At 46.1% G+C, this 18,210-nt stretch overlaps 1 protein-coding gene across 1 annotated transcript in view; it reads left to right on the top strand.

Moving 5' to 3' along the window:
- Positions 1–18,210, top strand: part of PDGFRL (platelet derived growth factor receptor like) — a 195,707-nt gene that overhangs the window by 46,337 nt on the left and 131,160 nt on the right. The window lies entirely within an intron of this gene.

Below are 18,210 nucleotides of genomic sequence, written 5' to 3'. Positions count from 1 at the left end.
AAGGCAGGGAGATCTTTAGATCTCAGATTTAGTCATGTTGATTTTAAAGTTTGTCTATTTGCCAAGCTGGCTATCTCATGAAGCAAAGACAGTAAGGAGATGTAAGGGTTAGTTATGTAGAGCGGAAGATCACCCGCAAAGGCCGCACATTTATGCTCAGTGTCTTTAATCTTGATCCCAGATATGTCTGGGTTGGTGCGTATGGAAGACATCAGGTGTTCCATGACCAAAACATAGAGTAAGGGAGACAGCGGGCATCCCTGTCGCGTGCCGTTGAAGATGGAGAAGGGGGAAGAGAAGGTGCCATTGATCTTGATGTGTGCTGAGGGTTGCTGATATAAACTAAGGATTTTCCCCATGAATCCCGGGCCTATTTCCAATCGTGAGAGGACAGTATAGATAGAGTGCCATGAAATGCAATCAAAGGCTTTCTTGGCATCTAAAGACAAAATCATGAGGGGGGTGTTGTTAGTTTTTGTGTAGTGAATGATTTCTAGTGTCCTCAGAGTGTTGTCGCGAGCCTCCCGCCCCGGTACAAACCCCACCTGGTCAGGATGGATAAGGGAGGACAGAAAAGCATTTAATCTATTAGCCAGTAGTTTAAAAGAGAGATAGGATGATAACTGGCACACAAGTGCGGGTCCTTGCCAGGTTAAGGGATGACTACAATATGAGCCTCGGTGGACTGCACCGGGAAGGGATGCCCCGAAGACACTGCATTGAAGACACTGAGCAGGAAGGGGGTGAGGAGAGTTGAGAAAGATTTATAAAACTTGGCTGTGAATCCGTCAGGGCTGGGGCTCTTACTCCCCTGTAGGGATTTGAGAACTTCTTGTAGTTCCACTTCGGTAAATGGAATTTCTAAACTAGCAGATTGTACGTCAGATAGCTTGGGGGTATGAGGTGCCGGATCAGGGACCTGATCTTCACAAGTTTGAGAGGAGCAGGGAAGGTAATATAGTTCAGAATAAAAAGATTGGAAGGATGAGGCAGGGTTTTTTACCACGGGAATGTAAGAGGCAGCTATTTTCCCCCTGAGAACCCTCACCAACAAGCGACCACTCTTGTTGCCGTATTCGTCAAATTTACTATGGCAGGTTTGGATCATTCGCTTATAAGACGTCTCTAAGAGGTGTCGGGCATCCATACGTGCATTCTGGAGATCACGCACGATAGATAGGGGGAGTGCTCGCTTGTGGGCAAGTTCCAAGGAGGCAACCTTTTGTAGTGCGTTTTTGAGGGTAATTGCTTTTTATTTTTTGAGACGGGAGCCGTGTTTAATGAGAACCCCGTGCAGGACGCATTTTAGGGCCTCCCATTGTGTTGGGAGAGAAGTAGGATCCGCAGCATGGTCGGACAGAAAATTGGATACCATGGTATTAAGGTCCTCGGCGCACACTGCGTATAGGAGGATAGATTCATTTAAACGCCAGGTCCACTCTCGTTTGGACAGGAAAGGGAGATTTAAGGAGCAAAACACCGGGCCATGGTCAGACCACAAGATGTTGCCTATTTGTGTGGAGTCTAGCCATGAGAGTGCAGGTTGTTGGATAAGAATATAATCAATTCTGCTATATGAGGAATGTGGGGCTGAGTAAAAGGTGTAGTCTCTGTCCACAGGATGTTGCAAACGCCACGGATCATATAATTGTAGCTGAAGCAGTGCTTTCTTAACCTTTTTAATGGCCGCGTAGGAAAGAAAGGCACGTCCTCTGGAGTTGTCAAGTGTAGGGTCGAGGGTGAGGTTGAGGTCACCGCAAATTATAACCATTCCGCGGATTAGGGCCTTATCAACTAGGTCCAAAATAAATGAAACCTGATTTTGGTTAGGAGCTTAGGCGTTGAGAAGGGTGAATTCTTGGCCGTCAATCAGGAGCGAGAGGATCACGTTTCGAGCCCCGGGATCAGCAATACAGCCTAGCACTTGGTGAGGCAGAGATTTATGGATCACTATAGCGACCCCCTTTGTTCACAACGTTGTTTGCAAAGTGGCAGGTTGTAAAGTGCCGATGTCGGATGTTGGGGTCTTACCTTCTTTGAAATATGTTTCTTGGAAACAGACAATTTTTACCTTTTGCTGGTGGAAGTGGTGGAGTACCAGGATAGTTTTTCAGGAGTGTTGAGGCCTTTCGCATTGAAAGATACTATCTTCAGTGGTGTCATACCTGCGACAGAGGGAAGGACACAGGGACAAGGGGAGGGGAAAACAGACAAAACCAAGAGAGAGAAAAAATAAAAAATAAAGGGGGGGGAGAAGTAAGAGAGAAAGAGGAGATAACTATCTAGTGGGATTAAAATGATCGATGAAGCAGTCGCTAGGGATTAACTGGTCCCCTAAACTATTGGAGGGAAGAAACAACCAGGAGAAAGCAAACCAGCTACATTCTCTGACAAAGAAGAAAGGCGTTAGTGCTATTGCCAACTTCTGAGGGCAGGGCCGAGATGTAGTGAAACAAGTTGCTCCTATGGCTGAAGATTAGTAGTCCCAAACATGAGCAGCGGTCCACTCTTTAGGTTGCAGACGTGGATAGAGATCCACGTTGGTGGCCAGCGGGTCGTCGCTGTCTCCGTCCACGAGGAGATGACACGGTTGTTCCAAGCGTTCCGGAGCTGGCGATCTGGGAGGATCGAGGGTGCCCCGGTTGGCTGGGAGCAGGTGTGAGAATAGACAGCCACGGACCCAAGTCGACTGACGGCAGGTCTAGTAGGTGAAGAACTGCAACGTGTCCCCTGGGGCCCACAAAGAGGGCAAATGGGTAGCCCCACCGATAGGGAATTCCCTGATCCCGAGGAGGTCCAATAGAGGACATAAGGCAGCTCTCTGTACCAGACAGAGTGTGGCGTGAAAGGTCCTACAACAACTGGATTGGGGACCCTTCATGAGACAGAAGAGAAGACTGCCGAGCCTTATTCAAAATTTGCTTTTTGACGACGTAAAAGTGTATTCTGCAAATGACGTCTCTTGGTTTGGAGCCATCTGGATTAGGGGGCCGTAGGGCTCTGTGAGCTCTGTCAATTTCTATATGAGAATTCGGTGGGCGACCTAAGATTTTATTGAATATTCCTACAATTGTATGCAGTAGGTCAGGTGTCGTTATTGATTCTGGGAGGCCACTATTCCTTATGTTGTTACGGCGGCTGCGATTTTCAATGTCATCAAGGTGCTGATGTAAGGTGTACAGTTGAGCCTTGTGAGACTGGACCTTAACTTGAAGGGCCGAAACCGTAGCAGACAGGGATGTGTGGTCGTGGACGACAGAATCAATTCTGGAGTCAAGCACCGTCAGCTCAGAGCGGACCTGCAAGAATTCCCGCTTGCATTCCTGCAGTATGTTGGTGGCAAAATTAGACAGGTCTGCCTTAGAGGGCAGTAAGCAGATAAGGGTGCGCAGGTCTGCCATTGTTGGTGGTCTGACGTCCTCATCAAGTAGATCTGTGGAGGCTGGGAGTTCCCCAGAATGGGGTGAGATATGTTTAGAGGCCGGCGAGGATAGTAAACCGATCACAGCTTCAGGACCATAGAGGGTCGCTCCCGGCAACTGTCCCAAGAAGATCCGGTGGACTAATGTTGTGAGGCGGCCAGAGAGGGTACAGGAGAGTAGGAAGGAGGTTGAAAAGGGTCCATTGTAGCGGGGGGGGCGTGATCTTGAGGAACATCTCTGCTGGGGGACTGTTGCTGCTGGGCTTGGCATTGTCCTAGGAAGGGGAGACAAGAATGGGTCAGAAGCTGGGCGCTTGTGTGCCCCTGGTGGTGAGTTGGGGCTCCTGGGGTTCCAGACATGGGCCCACTGGGCCAAAAGGAGTGGGCCAAGGGCCTCAGAGTGGAGTTCTGTGGGATGGTGGGGCTGCTGACCTCCGGGGTTACATCGTGAGGGATTTGTGGAGAGCCCCTGTGACTGACCTGTGAGGCTGCTGGCAGCGCCGCAGTCGAAGTGAGCATCGGAGGTTCTAGGGCATGCGTGGGAGCCAGGCTGGAGGGTGAGGGTGGAGAAAGCAGCTCCGGTGGATCCGGTCCCAACAGTTGTGCTGTTCAGTGCCTGGGGTCAAGGTTGGCAGATGGGGCACAGATGCAGAGAGGTGTCGGTGAAGCTGTGCGGCAGGGCTCCCAGGGGTGTCGGGATGCGCTTCGGTGGGCAGCGTGTTCGGCGACATCGGTGGACAGCTTGGAGGCATGTAGAGCGGTCCTTCAGAGCGGAGCCCGAGGATGAGGAATACCGGGCGAAAAGGAGAGGCAGTTTGCATTGCGATGAGGCCAGGGGAGCTGATGGACGGGCTCTACCCTTTTTTAGTGTTTTACCCATCAGGAGAGGCTGAATGGAAGGTGATTACGTCAGGGATGCAGAGGAGCTCTTACAGAGCCCGTCCTCACTCGCAGATGGCTGGCCATGTTCCCCAGTAATAGCTGTTTTTTAACACAATTCACAATGAAATAATTCGGATTGAATCTAATCTTTTCGGAAAATTCGGCAAACTGACCAAATAGAATTTTTTAGAAATTCGCTCATCTCTAGTAATAACCATCCCACCTTAACATTTTGGAAGGTTGTTATCCTCCCACCAAAAAACTACAGAGAGATATATATGTAAACAGAACATATTTATTTATTGCAGAATCAGGTATATGATAGAGCTATACAAAACCTTGTGAGGAAAATGTCAATCAAACCCCTCAACACGCCTGCGATCCTCCCTCTGGCCTGCGCACCAAAATCTCTGTTTTAAATGTGTTGTGATCCATTTGAATGTATACAGTCCTGACGAAGAGGGCAATCCAGCCCTCGAAACGCGTAGACTACCTGCAAATAAAGATTATTCTTCATTATCCACATCACGCCTAATTTACCATTCATCTTAGTCCTGGCAGCGCCTTCCATGATCCTGAACCATTTTTCTAGTTAAATATCAAGCCTGCTGTTTGCTCCAGAGCAACACACAGGACCACGGCTGCAGCCTAGGACAACCGCCCACTTGTCAGGATTTTAAATAACCAGAAAAGCGTCCTACAGTTGTTGTGACTTCTCACAACACTATTTGGTAAGCAAATTTCCTGTTTTTTAATTACCGCTGATTAATTGATACTGCATATGTGGCGCCCTATCCTCCTGTTTGCATTTTAAAAGAACTGTTCATGTGCCACCCTTTATGAGTGGCATGACAGAGAGACAGTGTGGGTAGAAATGAGTCTCCCACTGATAGACCAGGTGATGCAGCTGAATCCAAAGACTGTGAGGAGAATCTCTATTGGTGGTGCAGACAGTGAGAGAGCTGAGAGGCTTAAAAGCTGGTCCTCAGAGAGGATAATGCTGGAGACCATCCCCTGTATCAGGGAGAGATACAGAGACTGACAAGCAACTGCCCCAAACCCTTCCCTGTTATGGACTGTGCACAATAAGATTGCAGTGTCCCACTATGTGTTATACACTCACCTAAAGAATTATTAGGAATACCATACTAATACGGTGTTGGACCCCCTTTTGCCTTCAGAACTGCCTTAATTCTACGTGGCATTGATTCAACATGGTGCTGATATCATTCTTTAGAAATGTTGGCCCATATTGATAGGATAGCATCTTGCAGTTGATGGAGATTTGAGGGATGCACATCCAGGGCACGAAGCTCCTGTTCCACCACATCCCAAAGATGCTCTATTGGGTTGAGATCTGGTGACTGTGGGGGCCATTTTAGTACAGTGAACTCATTGTCATGTTCAAGAAACCAATTTGAAATGATTCGAGCTTTGTGACATGGTGCATTGTCCTGCTGGAAGTAGCCATCAGAGGTTGGATACATGTTCTCATTCTGTTTACGCCAAATTCGGACTCTACCATTTGAATGTCTCAACAGAAATCGAGACTCATCAGACCAGGCAACATTTTTCCAGTCTTCAACAGTCCAATTTTGGTGAGCTTGTGCAAATTGCAGCCTCTTTTTCCTATTGTAGTGGAGATGAGTGGTACCCGGTGGGGTCTTCTGCTTTTGTAGCCCATCCGCCTCAAGGTTGTGCGTGTTGTGGCTTCACAAATGCTTTGCTGCATACCTCGGTTGTAACGAGTGGTTATTTCAGTCAACGTTGCTCTTCTATCAGCTTGAATCAGTCGGCCCATTCTCCTCTGACCTCTAGCATCCACAAGGCATTTTTGCCCACAGGACTGCCGCATACTGGATGTTTTTCCCTTTTCACACCATTCTTTGTAAACCCTAGAAATGGTTGTGCGTGAAAATCCCAGTAACTGAGCAGATTGTGAAATACTCAGACCGGCCCGTCTGGCACCAACAACCATGCCACGCTCAAAATTGCTTAAATCACCTTTCTTTCCCATTCTGACATTCATTTTGGAGTTCAGGAGATTGTCTTGACCAGGAGCACCCCCCTAAATGCATTGAAGCAACTGCCATGTGATTGGTTGACTAGATAATTGCATTAATGAGAAATAGAACAGGTGTTCCTAATAATTCTTTAGGTGAGTGTATATGTGCACTTTAAACTTTTTCTGCTGTCATATTTAATGTATTGTATTTCTTAATATCAGGCTGGTCTTTGTCATTACATCTATTCACCGCTAGGTGGTGGTGCCGCCACATATTATATATAGCCAGGGGTTTGTTAATAAAGATAGTTCAAGTTCAGTGTGTAGAAAGGAAACCGAGAGGAGAAGGAAGTGTATGGAGGAGCATAGCAGGCTCAGTCCAAGATGTAGCTGCCTTTCTTTCCTCTGGGCCCTGATCAAGCCTGGAGACGACAGAGCATGTTGTCACAGCAGCCCAGCACACACAAGTGAGTATATGTATGAATATAGAGCAAGTCTAGTGAAGATTAGAGCTGAGTCTAGCCAAGGGACTTCAAAAGCACCAGTGACCAGGAGGAACTTAAAGATACCTGAACACAACTGGATGATTAGTGTGCAGAATTATCCTTTTTCACTAAATGCCTTCTGGGACATAGTGAACCTGAATATTTCAGGAGAGCATCCTACATCAAATAATGTAGCAGAGAGTTTACCTGCCACGAGGGAGAACGCCCTTATTGGATCGCTTAATATAAAGTAAGGAAACAATTATATTTAGTACCTGAGTGCAAATGAATGGGCTTAAAGTAGAACTATCTAAGAAGAGAACTTTTGTCCTGCCTATAAAGTAACAGCATTAGGAAAACTCCTCAACTGACAATTGCCTGTTATAAAGATCCCAGCTAAATTAACATCTGAATTATTTCCTTTGAAATATAAATTAACTGTACCAACTGTCCTGAGACCATTGATTCAGTAAAAGTTCAACTGTGTTTTACTACAACTGACTCCTCATCCTTTCTACTAACCTCAACATTTGCACCTTACGGTGCTGGCGTCACAAACACAGGGGCCCAGCCACCAAAGCACCTTAAACACCTATACCATCAAGGGCACCTCAACTTCCATCTGGCTGGTGTTCCCTGCAATAGAGAGTGCCCCGGAGGATTTAGTGCTGTCTTCCCCATCACTGCACGCCAGCCCAGTAAATGAACTACTACTCCCATCGGCCCACCGTAGCCTCACGTGTTGTCCCTGCGGTATGGTCCACTGCATGATGTACATACAGTAACTAAGGACTGAGCTTATATTGAATAGCCACTAAGCAATATTTTAGTGAGAGACTGTAATTTAAAACTTCACGTGTCGGGTGCCCAAGGCAGACCTCCGGAACGTCTTGCGAGCAGGACACAGGCAGAAACAGACCAGGGACCAACAGAATACTTTATTACACATGTAATAAAAAAATAAGACAGTACAGCAGGTTAAGCAATAGTGGTAGCACTACCACAGAACCAAGTGCACGGCAGACCAGAGGCAAAACCCAGAGGGTCGAGAGCCAGTGAGCCCCGTTCTTCGCAGAGCTCCTGGAGGTGGGGATGAACTGGGCCGAGGGCTCACTGGTCGCACCTCCAGGAAGGTCCTGATACACTTGGCCGCTACCTGCAGAGAACCATGCTGGTGCAAGCACCATCGTAAACAGACAACAGGACTGGAACCAAACCGAACACAGGACATGGATCAGAGAAGAAGACAAATGGGAACCAGCACAGAAGAAGATGCCTGGACCCCATGTGGAACGGAACCATGGCGGTCACAAGTAGAGCTGCAGACAGACTAGAGATCCTCCCTCCAGAGAACCCAGGGACCCTCTCACTAAGGCAGGACAAACACAGGAACAGAAGCAGTAAGGCACTGCAGGACAGACAAGTAACGGACTAGATCAGAAGCAGTAGGCTCTGCCAGGCTGGACAAAGGACAGGATCAGAAGCAGTTTAGCACTGCCAGGCTATCAGACGCAGTTAGAGCACTGATAGGCTAGACATGGAACAGAGTGGACCCAGACAGAGAACAGGTACAGAAGAACAAGCAAGGCATGGACAAGGATAGCAACATCAACATCATCACAGGACAGGTACAGAAGAGCAGACAAGGACATAACATCAATGCATTACCAGGTGACACCACAAACAAGTGCATAACATCAATGCATTACCAGTTGACACCACAAACAAGGGCAGATGGCAAACCCCCCTGGGTCAGCAGCAAGGGGCTACTCCCAGCAAGGCACAAGACAGACTGAACCCCTGGGTGAGCAGCAAGGTGCAACACCCAGCAAGGCAGAAGATAGACTGACCCCCTGGCCCCACAGCTCACAGACAGATATAGCTACATAAGGCACCTGACAAGCCACACATAGGAACAGACCAGGGAAAGTTAACCCCATAAGAACCAGGATACCAGAACCACAGAACACACAATCACAAGTGACAGTTCACACCAGACACAGAATGTTGCATCTATCACGCCCGAACGACAACCAGCATACACAGGGTAACTGTAGCCAGTATGAGGTTACAGGCAGCCAGCCTACACAACAAGGAGAGACAGAACTGCACTGTGATACAAACACAAATGCATCCATGCTCAGACCCTGTTCACACACAAGGCCACAGCCAGCACACATCACAGAACCAACATGCATGGGAACACCCACAGCCAGTGCACAAAATGCATGCAGCCAGCATGCATGGCACCAGAAACAGGAACCACAGATATATGAACGTGGGAGCCCCAAACACAGGCCACAGTTTACACACAAAACTGCAGTCCAGCACGCAGTCCCAAGGAACCAGCATACACAGGTGTCAGCCTGCAGCCTGTACGCGAGAGAACATGCAGCCAGCCTGCATGGCAACAGTGACAAGAACTGCACAGAGATGCAGACATGGAAAGTACATACATACACAGGCATAGTTCACACAAGACACAGCAGCCAGCACGTAGCCCCAAGCAACCAGCATGCACAGGAGGCAGCCTGCAGCCAGTATGCGAGAGGGCATGCAGCCAGTCTACACGGTTTGTCACTGTTACCTTTCTGTAGTTTTTTTTTCAGAGTAGCAAACCACGCTTTTCTGAAGTGTATACTTTTTTTTTTACATTGCAGTGCATGAGAGACAGATGGAAACATAAGACACTACCTTTCCATTCGTTAAATGCATCTGTTTTTAATCCAGATACTTCCTGCTTCCTTTGATACACTTCAAATCTTTGTTTAAAAAAAGAAAGGTTTCACAAAAACATATACGTTTTTTGTTCAAAAAACAGAAACATACTACTGTATGTCTAAACATACAGCAAACATGAGATGTGAAGAGGCCCTTAAATTGTCTGCGTAATAAGTAAAGGTATAAATGTTTGTGCACCTGTCATACCAACCTATAAGAAAAAACTCACATATAATGTGTGAAGCTACTTTCACACCTGCGTTCGGGTGTCCGCTCGTGAGCTCCGTTTGAAGGGGCTCACAAGCGGCCCCGAACGCATCCGTCCAGCCCCAATGCATTCTGAGTGGAGGCGGATCTGCTCAGAATGCATCAGTCTGGCGGCGTTCAGCCTCCGCTCCGCTCAGCAAGCGGAACGCTGCTTGCAGCGTTCGGGTGTCCGCCTGGCCGTGCGGAGGCGAGCGGATCCGTCCACACTTACAATGTAAGTCAATGGGGACGGATCCGCTTGAAGATGACACTATATGGCTCAATCTTCAAGCGGATCCGTTCCCCATTGACTTTCAATGTAAAGTCTGAACGGATCCGCTCAGACAACTTTCACACTTAGAAAATTTTCTAAGTTTTAATGCAGACGCATCCGTTCTGAACGGATACAAACGTCTGCATTATAGGAGCGGATCCGTCTGATGAAACATCAGACGGACCCGCTCCGAACGCTAGTGTGAAAGTAGCCTAACACTGGGGTCTAGTATAATATAAAACCAATAACCAATAACCCCAAAGAAAGATGGGAGACTCACATATAAAATATATGTAATTTATTAAGACATAACCAAATAACGAACAAGACATAAGGCACAGGTGTACAGGAGGGGGGAAGACCTCATGTAAGGAGGTCAGATACAACCTCTCTCCCAAACACGCAGCTGGCAGGGAAAAGAGGTCACAGCCCTAGGTATACATCAGCATGGAAATTGTGAGAACTGTAGGTTCACTCAAAGCAACATGTACTGGTATGTATGCTGTATGCACAGAAAAAGTCAATGAAATGAAAAGATACAAATAGCACAAGGCAAACTAGCCCACCCACAGACCTGGGATGGCCGTATGAGGTATGCACATAGCCATTGAGCTGTATGATACAGACAGAGGCAAGTGTGCCAAGTGCAGATGGTTTGCCTTGTGCTATTTGTATCTTTTTATTTCATTTACTTTTTCTGTGCATACAGCATACATACCAGTACATGTTACTTTGAGTGAACCTACAGTTCTCTTAATTTTCATGCTGATGTATACCTAGGGCTGTGACCTCTTTTCCCTGCCAGCTGGGTGTTTGGGAGAGAGGTTGTATCTGACCTCCTTACATGAGGTCTCCCCCCCTCCTGTACACTTGTGCCTTATGTCTTGTATATTGTTTGTTATTTGGTTATGTCTTAATAAATTACATATATTTTATATGTGAGTCTCCCATCTTTCTTTGGGGTTATTGGTTTTGTTCTTGTGTTGGCTGTGCACCTGTCATGCCTGCATGCCATCAAAGCTCCTACAGGGCATTTCCGCTTGTCTGCATCACCACATGGTGACTCCTTACGCTTGTATGTTACCAGTTTTTGCTGAAATAAAAAAACAAACCTCCATCCTGCAGTTCTGGTCAAGACGAGGAAAGATACAGTATTTGACTGTGTGTGTATCACAAGAGCACTATGGTGCACATTTATTAAGACCGGTGTTTTAGACGCTGGTCTTCATAAAGTTCAAAGCTGGGGGTGGATCGCCAAAGTTATGAAGAGGCGAAGGCTTCCTAGCTGTCTTATATTTAGACCTTTTTCTATGCCTAAAACAGACGTAGAAAATGGAAAATGAGACGGGCCTGCCGGCCAGTCCCCTTCCCCGCCCAAAACTAACCATCTAGAGACTAACTAGACTAAACATCTTATATAGGTTTAATTCAGTATAATAAATTACCCCCTATGTTTTTTAAGGCTGTGTTCATACTATGTGGTGTACGCTGGGAATGTTCCCTTCTTATACACTGAATACATGCCAAGCAGAGTGTCTTTGCTAAATGAATAAAATGTATACTCAGTTTTTCAATACAGGAGATCCCATAGAAAAAACACAGCCTGACACTGGCAGCACTGATTTGATGAGTTGCTAAAACAGAGAAAGTCAGGAGAGGTTACAGGTCCTCTTTAACTTCACTTTTACAGTAGTTTACACCAGATTTAATGCATGTTTAGGTGAATCTGGTGCATCTTTAAGTGGAATGGGGTAATGTATCAAGTGTGCTGTGCCATCAAAGTGGAGTGATTTTGCCATTGGAGTAGTCAGTTGCTCAATATTTCTTATTATTTGTGCAATTTTTAATGTGGCTTACGCCATGCCCAGTGGCGTAGGGATCGCCATAGCAACCATAGCAGTGGCTATGGGGCCCTACGCCACTGGGGGCCCGTCCGGACCGCATTCAGTTTTTTTTTTTTTTAATTAACACACACAGACACTACACACAGGCAGCCAGGCAGTGGCGTATCTACCGGGGAAGCAGCTGCTTCAGGGCCCGGCCCCCCGGCAGCGTGTGTGACAGTTTATTTTCAAGTTAGTTAAATATCGATTCTTGTCTTAATGTTCAGGGCCCCTTCACAGCAGCAGCGGCGGCTGACCAGGCCCCCTCGCTTATGTGATCTAATCCTACTGTCTCCTAAAGTCTCCTGATGTGTCTGAGATTCAAAGCCACAACCTCCAATGTATCAGTGTATCAGTGTATCAGAGGCAAAGTATTTACCCACACAGCCATAAAAGCTGCATTGCAACTGATTGAAAAAATATGAGACTTCTACTGTTATAGCTGGCTAAGTGTACATCTATACACATGACAGCTGCCCCAACACACCCAGCACTGCTATATCTCTATATGACAGCTGTCCCAGCACACTCAGCTCTGCTATATCTCTATATATGAGCAGCTGTCATGTGTATAGATGTACACTTAGCCAGCTATAACAGTAGAAGTCTCATATTTTTTCAGTCAGCAGCAAGGCAGCTCTTATTGTCTTGTGGTTAAGTGCTTTGCCTCTGATACAGAAGGTCTTGGGTTTGAATCCCAGCAGAAACTTTTCTAAAATACAAGCACTGACTCCATATATGGACATACTGGGCAGGACACAGGAAGAGGCTGCATCGCATCGCCGACATGGAGGTAAGTAGAAGTGTTTATTTATTTTTTTTAATACCCGACTGTTACTGCCATGGGGGGAGCGGGGGGCACTTCATACTGGCACATGGGGGGAGGGGGTTGGCACCTGATACTGGCACCTGGGGGGGGGGGAGAGGCACCTGATACTGGCACATGGGGGGAGAGGGGTTGGCACCTGATACTGGCACATGGGGGGGAGGGAGAGAGGCACTTGATACTGGCACTTTTTTGTGGGGGGGGGAGATGGCACTATGATACTGGGACATGGGGGGAGGAGAGAGGCACTTGATACTGGCATGTGGGGGGGTTGGCACTTGATACTGGCACATGGGTGGGTTTGACACTATGATACTGGCACGTGGGGGGGAGAGAGGCACTTGATACTGGCACTTTTTTGGGGGGGGAGATGGCACTATGATACTGGGACATGGGGGGAAGAGAGAGGCACTTGATACTGGCACATGGGGGGTTGGCACTATGATACTGGCACATGGGGGGTGGGAAGGAGAGAGGCACTTGATACTGGCACATTGGGGGGAGATGGCACTATGATACTGGGACATGTGGGGGGGGGGGGGAGAGAGGCACTTGATACTGGCACATGATGGGGGGGCATCTATGGGGACACTTACTGGCACATTATTGGGGGGCATTATGGGGGACACTAGGCCGGCAGCCTATCAGAGGCCAGACACTGAGGGGCATCTACTGGGGCACTATATATGGGGCATTTTATACTGGTACATTATGGGGGGCACTAGCAGGAAGGGGGGAGAGGAGCACTATGGGGGAATTTACTGGGGGCACTATATAGGGGTATACTGGGACATTATGGGGGCACTATGGGGGCACTATGGGGACATTAGCTCAACTGGGGGCATTAAAAGGGGGTATTTTTGCACTGTCATATTATAAGGAGAATTATTACTACTGGGGAAGGGGGGCATTATAGTGGGCTTTATTACTCCCCCATGGTATGACCCCCTAGTAGAAGCACCAGCCTCTCCCTGCTCTGCTATCCCTCTGCCCCTTCTCCAAATACTTATTATGAAATCTTTCTCATTAGGATAAAGCACAACATCAGCTCCGCTGAGCCCCCGGCCAAGTGTTGAAGTGGCGTCCGAGATCCCCAAGGGTCAAGTAACTGTAAGTTTTCATATGAAATATGTTTATGTTATACACATATAGCATCCACTGTGCCACACAATATACAGTATACCTCTACACTGTGCCAAAGGAGTGGGGTTTACACAGGAGGAGGGAGGTGCGAAGCGAGCTGGAGGGGCCCTCACAAATATTTGCTGTGGAGCCCAGTCATTTCTAGTTACGCCCCTGGCCATGCCCCGCAGTTTACACTGACTAATTGGCAGACAGATGTTTTGTGGGTGGAGCTACATTTTGTCAAAGATTTCTCACTGCAACTTTTTGCAAAAAGTCACAACAAAGTTTCGAGTCTACTCCAGTCCCCTGGTGGTGTACAGACTGAAGGAATCTTTGTAATAAATATGGTTAGACTTTAGAATGAAAAATCCATAGGTATTTTGTGTGACAAATTTAACAAATGGGGTGCAACATATTTTATAAATTTATCACAAACAATACACTGTGACAAAGACTCCAAATAATTCCCCCAAAAAATCACGTTAATACACTACCCCTTAATACTTTTGTCTTGAGATGTTACACCACTTTCTACACTACACCTTTACTGGAGTAAGATTGGGACAACTTTTGCAACTTTTTAAAAAGCCACCCTGGATATAGCTGGCTTGAATCATCTGGACAGGCTAACCACACCAGGGAGGGTGTAAAAAGCAAAATGTTATAAAGTCACAAAGCCCTATATTGTTTGTCTGACTCTTTAGGGTACAGCCACACGGTCAGGTTTCCTTGATGCAGTTTGGGAAACCAAAGCTAGGAGTGGATTAAAAAAAGAGGAGAAGTCATATCTGTCCGTCGCGCTTTCTCTCCTGTTATGATTCACTCCTGATTTTGGCTTCCAAAACTGCATCAGGAAACCTGACCATGTGGCCAGACCCTTGAAGTCAGAATTCTGGAGTACCGTATAACAGATGTCATCACTTTTCATTACATGATGACGTGGGATGACACATCTGTGTAGATGCAAATGGCGTTTAAAGTGCATGTTCACCTTATTGTACAGTTATTATATGCAGCTGACCCCTTGTCCTGGTGACTGAGCGGGCCAGTTGTAGACACCTACAGTATTACTATTGTACGTTACAGTGTGAACGGAGACTGCTCTATTTCTATATAGCGTATAGCTGATCTGTGAACTGGAACATACAAGATTATTGAAACGACTTTAAAGTAAATGTGTTTTCTATTTTCCCTTGGCATGTTCATGGCTAGACATTACATGGTGATGCTCATAACCCAGACCTGGAATGGTAAATTCTTCATTCACTGACTAATACACCCAGAAACTATTATTTCCTAAGCTTGAATTTCACGGGCGTTCTCTAACTTTACTTCCATGAGTGCCCTTCAGCACTGCTGCACGAAGAATGCTTCAACTCTTTCCTATCATCTGCCTTGCAGATTGTTCCCATTAGTTCTTCTCTCCGTGCACGTCCTCCTGTATTAATACCAGCATATGCTGCTTAGTCCAGTAAACAAGCTTATTCCCCCATAATATATTCACCTCCGGGACTTGTGAGGAGCACAGCAGACATTTCACGGCTCCAAAAACACATATAAACTTTATTATGCACCAGAAGAGAGACATTGGTGTGTTGTGGCTTCCACAGCCCTTAAATAGACTTTCCTCACAGTTTCATTGGCCTAAAGTAAACCTGTCATCCATTTCCATCTACATGAACTCCTAATAGGCTGACCTGTCATCATGCTAAAGAGTGGACTCTTCTGCCCGTGCCCGGACTCTTCTCTCTGTGCCTGGCTTGTTTTTAAAACTATGGGGCAGATTTTCTAAGGCTGAGTTCACACTTCAGTTATTTCCATCACTTTTTGTGAGCCGAAACCAATAGTGAATCCTACTCAAAGATCAGGTGTAATGATTTAATTTGCACCTGTTCTGTGTTTTTGCCCCGTGCCAGGTTTTGACTCACAATAACGAATCGAAATAACTGACCAAATACCTGAAGTGTGAACTTAGCCTAATCCTGTCTAAAATTCAGAGTGAAATTAGATGGACAGCCTAAACTTCACAAATATGGGCCAATCTTGGCACTGTATGTGTCCAAATGAAATGATTGCACTCATTTGGCACATATACTTTCACTATTGTCGGCAGCACATGCAGCGCGCCCTTGTGGGAGACGGTATAGAGGATGGGAGTGGTAGTGGCCATGACGTAGTGTAGTTGTGTCATGGTGTCTTACTTCAAGCCATTGCTCCCTGGGATCCGTTGCAGAGAAAGTTGTAGCACTGAAGAATGAGACCAAAATTTAACATAACAAAGTCCTTTTTACTAAGTGCAATGTAGAACTTGAGAATACAAATAGTAGCAGCAGGCTTTAGTGCAATTCTCTTCTGGCAGCAGCAAGGATATTATTGAGGCAGGTTTGTGGTGATTCAGCACTTCGATGGTCCTTGCCTTGTGGTGGCTTGGTGTCTTTGGCCCGTTTTCCCTCACTTTGCAGCAGGGTCTGCAGAAGCTCCATACAGCAGTTCACTTTGCTGTCTCTTATCCTTTCAAGGCTTTAATTGAGACAATTTAGTAATGGTTCCCTCCAGAGAAATCTATAACAGGAGTAGGAGCACTGCAAGCTGCATCCTCTCCACACTGTAGCTACTCATGAACTCCTCCTTTTTCACAAGGCCACTCCCATTTCCTGTTAAGCCACACCCATTTTAGGTGCTGAAACTTTTCTAAACATAGATGTACCAAATTTCTGCAAAATGAAACAGGTGCTTCATAAATATGGGGCTAATCCTGAACAGCATATTTCTCAACTGAACGTAGCCACCACTAGGGGGAGCTCTGTGCAAAGGAATTTATACAATTACCATGGAAGCTGTAATAATCTTTTTGCAATGAGCTCCCCATAGTGATACATGGACAAAGTAACAGCACAAGACCTTTGTCATATCTTCCTTGCTGGTAGTGATAGCCAGGGAACAAAAACTTCCCTGTTTACACAAAACAATGTGCTGCCAACGCAGTACCCCAGACCTAGGGGTATCTGCAAATGCTTTGTATTGTATTTTGTTATGTTTGTCAGTATCTACTAGTAAGGAGTAGTGATGAGCGGCAGGGGCAATATTCGAATTTGCAATATTTCGCAAATATTTGGGCAAATATTCGTCATATATTCACGAATTCGAGAATTCGCTATTATTTTCTTGATTGCGAAAATCGGCAATGTAATATGCGCGTATTGCGTGCGCAATACAGGTGTGGGTCACTGTTGCTACATTTTTCAATAGCTTTATATGCAGATAGAGTGCTCCAATATATTTGCGATTGCGCAAATCGGCAATTAATGATGTGCATATTTTTGCGCAATACGTGCAACTTCACATTTATCAGGTCTGAGTAGATATTACTGATTGGTGCACTAAGTATTGTTGTGACATCACAGCACTATGTCTGTAGCATATATGTATGGACAGCAGAACCTATCACCTACACTACAGTATATCACTATCTAACCTACACTGACTATCTCCCACTAACTATCTGTATTATATATATATATATATATATATATATATATAAGCTAACTATCTATCTAATGTAATTAGACAGTAGAGCACAGAGCACAGCAATGTCACTGTTCTCTCTTTCAGAACTCCATAAAACTACAGAAAATGGCTGCTGGGTAGTTTCTTATATAGTAAGGGGTAGGCAACTTTCCTATTGGTTGCTAGGTATGTTGCTAAGCTCAGACAAAGACATTGCAGCCTTCTCATTGGCCCACAAGCCAGAAGGGAGGTTACTGATGAAAAAAAAACTAGAATATTCGAGAATACGAATATATAGCACTATATTCTAAATCTTCGCAAATTCTCAAAGTGGCGATATTCGCAATTAAAATTCGCGATTCAAATATTCGCGCCCAACACTAGTAAGGAGTGGCAATAGTTGGCAAGGAACAGGGCTAACCACCTTGTTCCTCTTGGTGGGAGTGGATTGGTCCTGTTTTCTACCAGTAGCCTTAGAGAGGAGAGGAAGCACACTGCCGAGCTCCTGCTCCTGCCAAGGATTCTACAGAGAGATAGACTATATTCAGCTCAAGTAAATCCTTGATAAGTGAGACAGCAGAGTGAACAGTTAAACACCTGCATCAAAGACACTGCTGTGAGGTGAGGGAACACAGCCAAGACACCCATCACCCAAACCAGCACAAAGCCATTTACCACTAACCTTATAGTATCTACACTTGTACAAGTGTTAAATTGCAGCCATCCAACCTGCTTCCATATTACTTAATGGTCCATTGCACTTGGATTGTGCTGCAAAACTTCATTTCCAGTGCACCGATCTCCAGGGAGCAACAGCCTGAGGGAGCAGACCGTG

The sequence above is a fragment of the Bufo bufo genome, chromosome 2 (genome assembly GCF_905171765.1).
Source record: "Bufo bufo chromosome 2, aBufBuf1.1, whole genome shotgun sequence".
NCBI lineage: Eukaryota > Metazoa > Chordata > Amphibia > Anura > Bufonidae > Bufo > Bufo bufo.
This window is presented reverse-complemented; position numbering and strand designations above follow the sequence as displayed.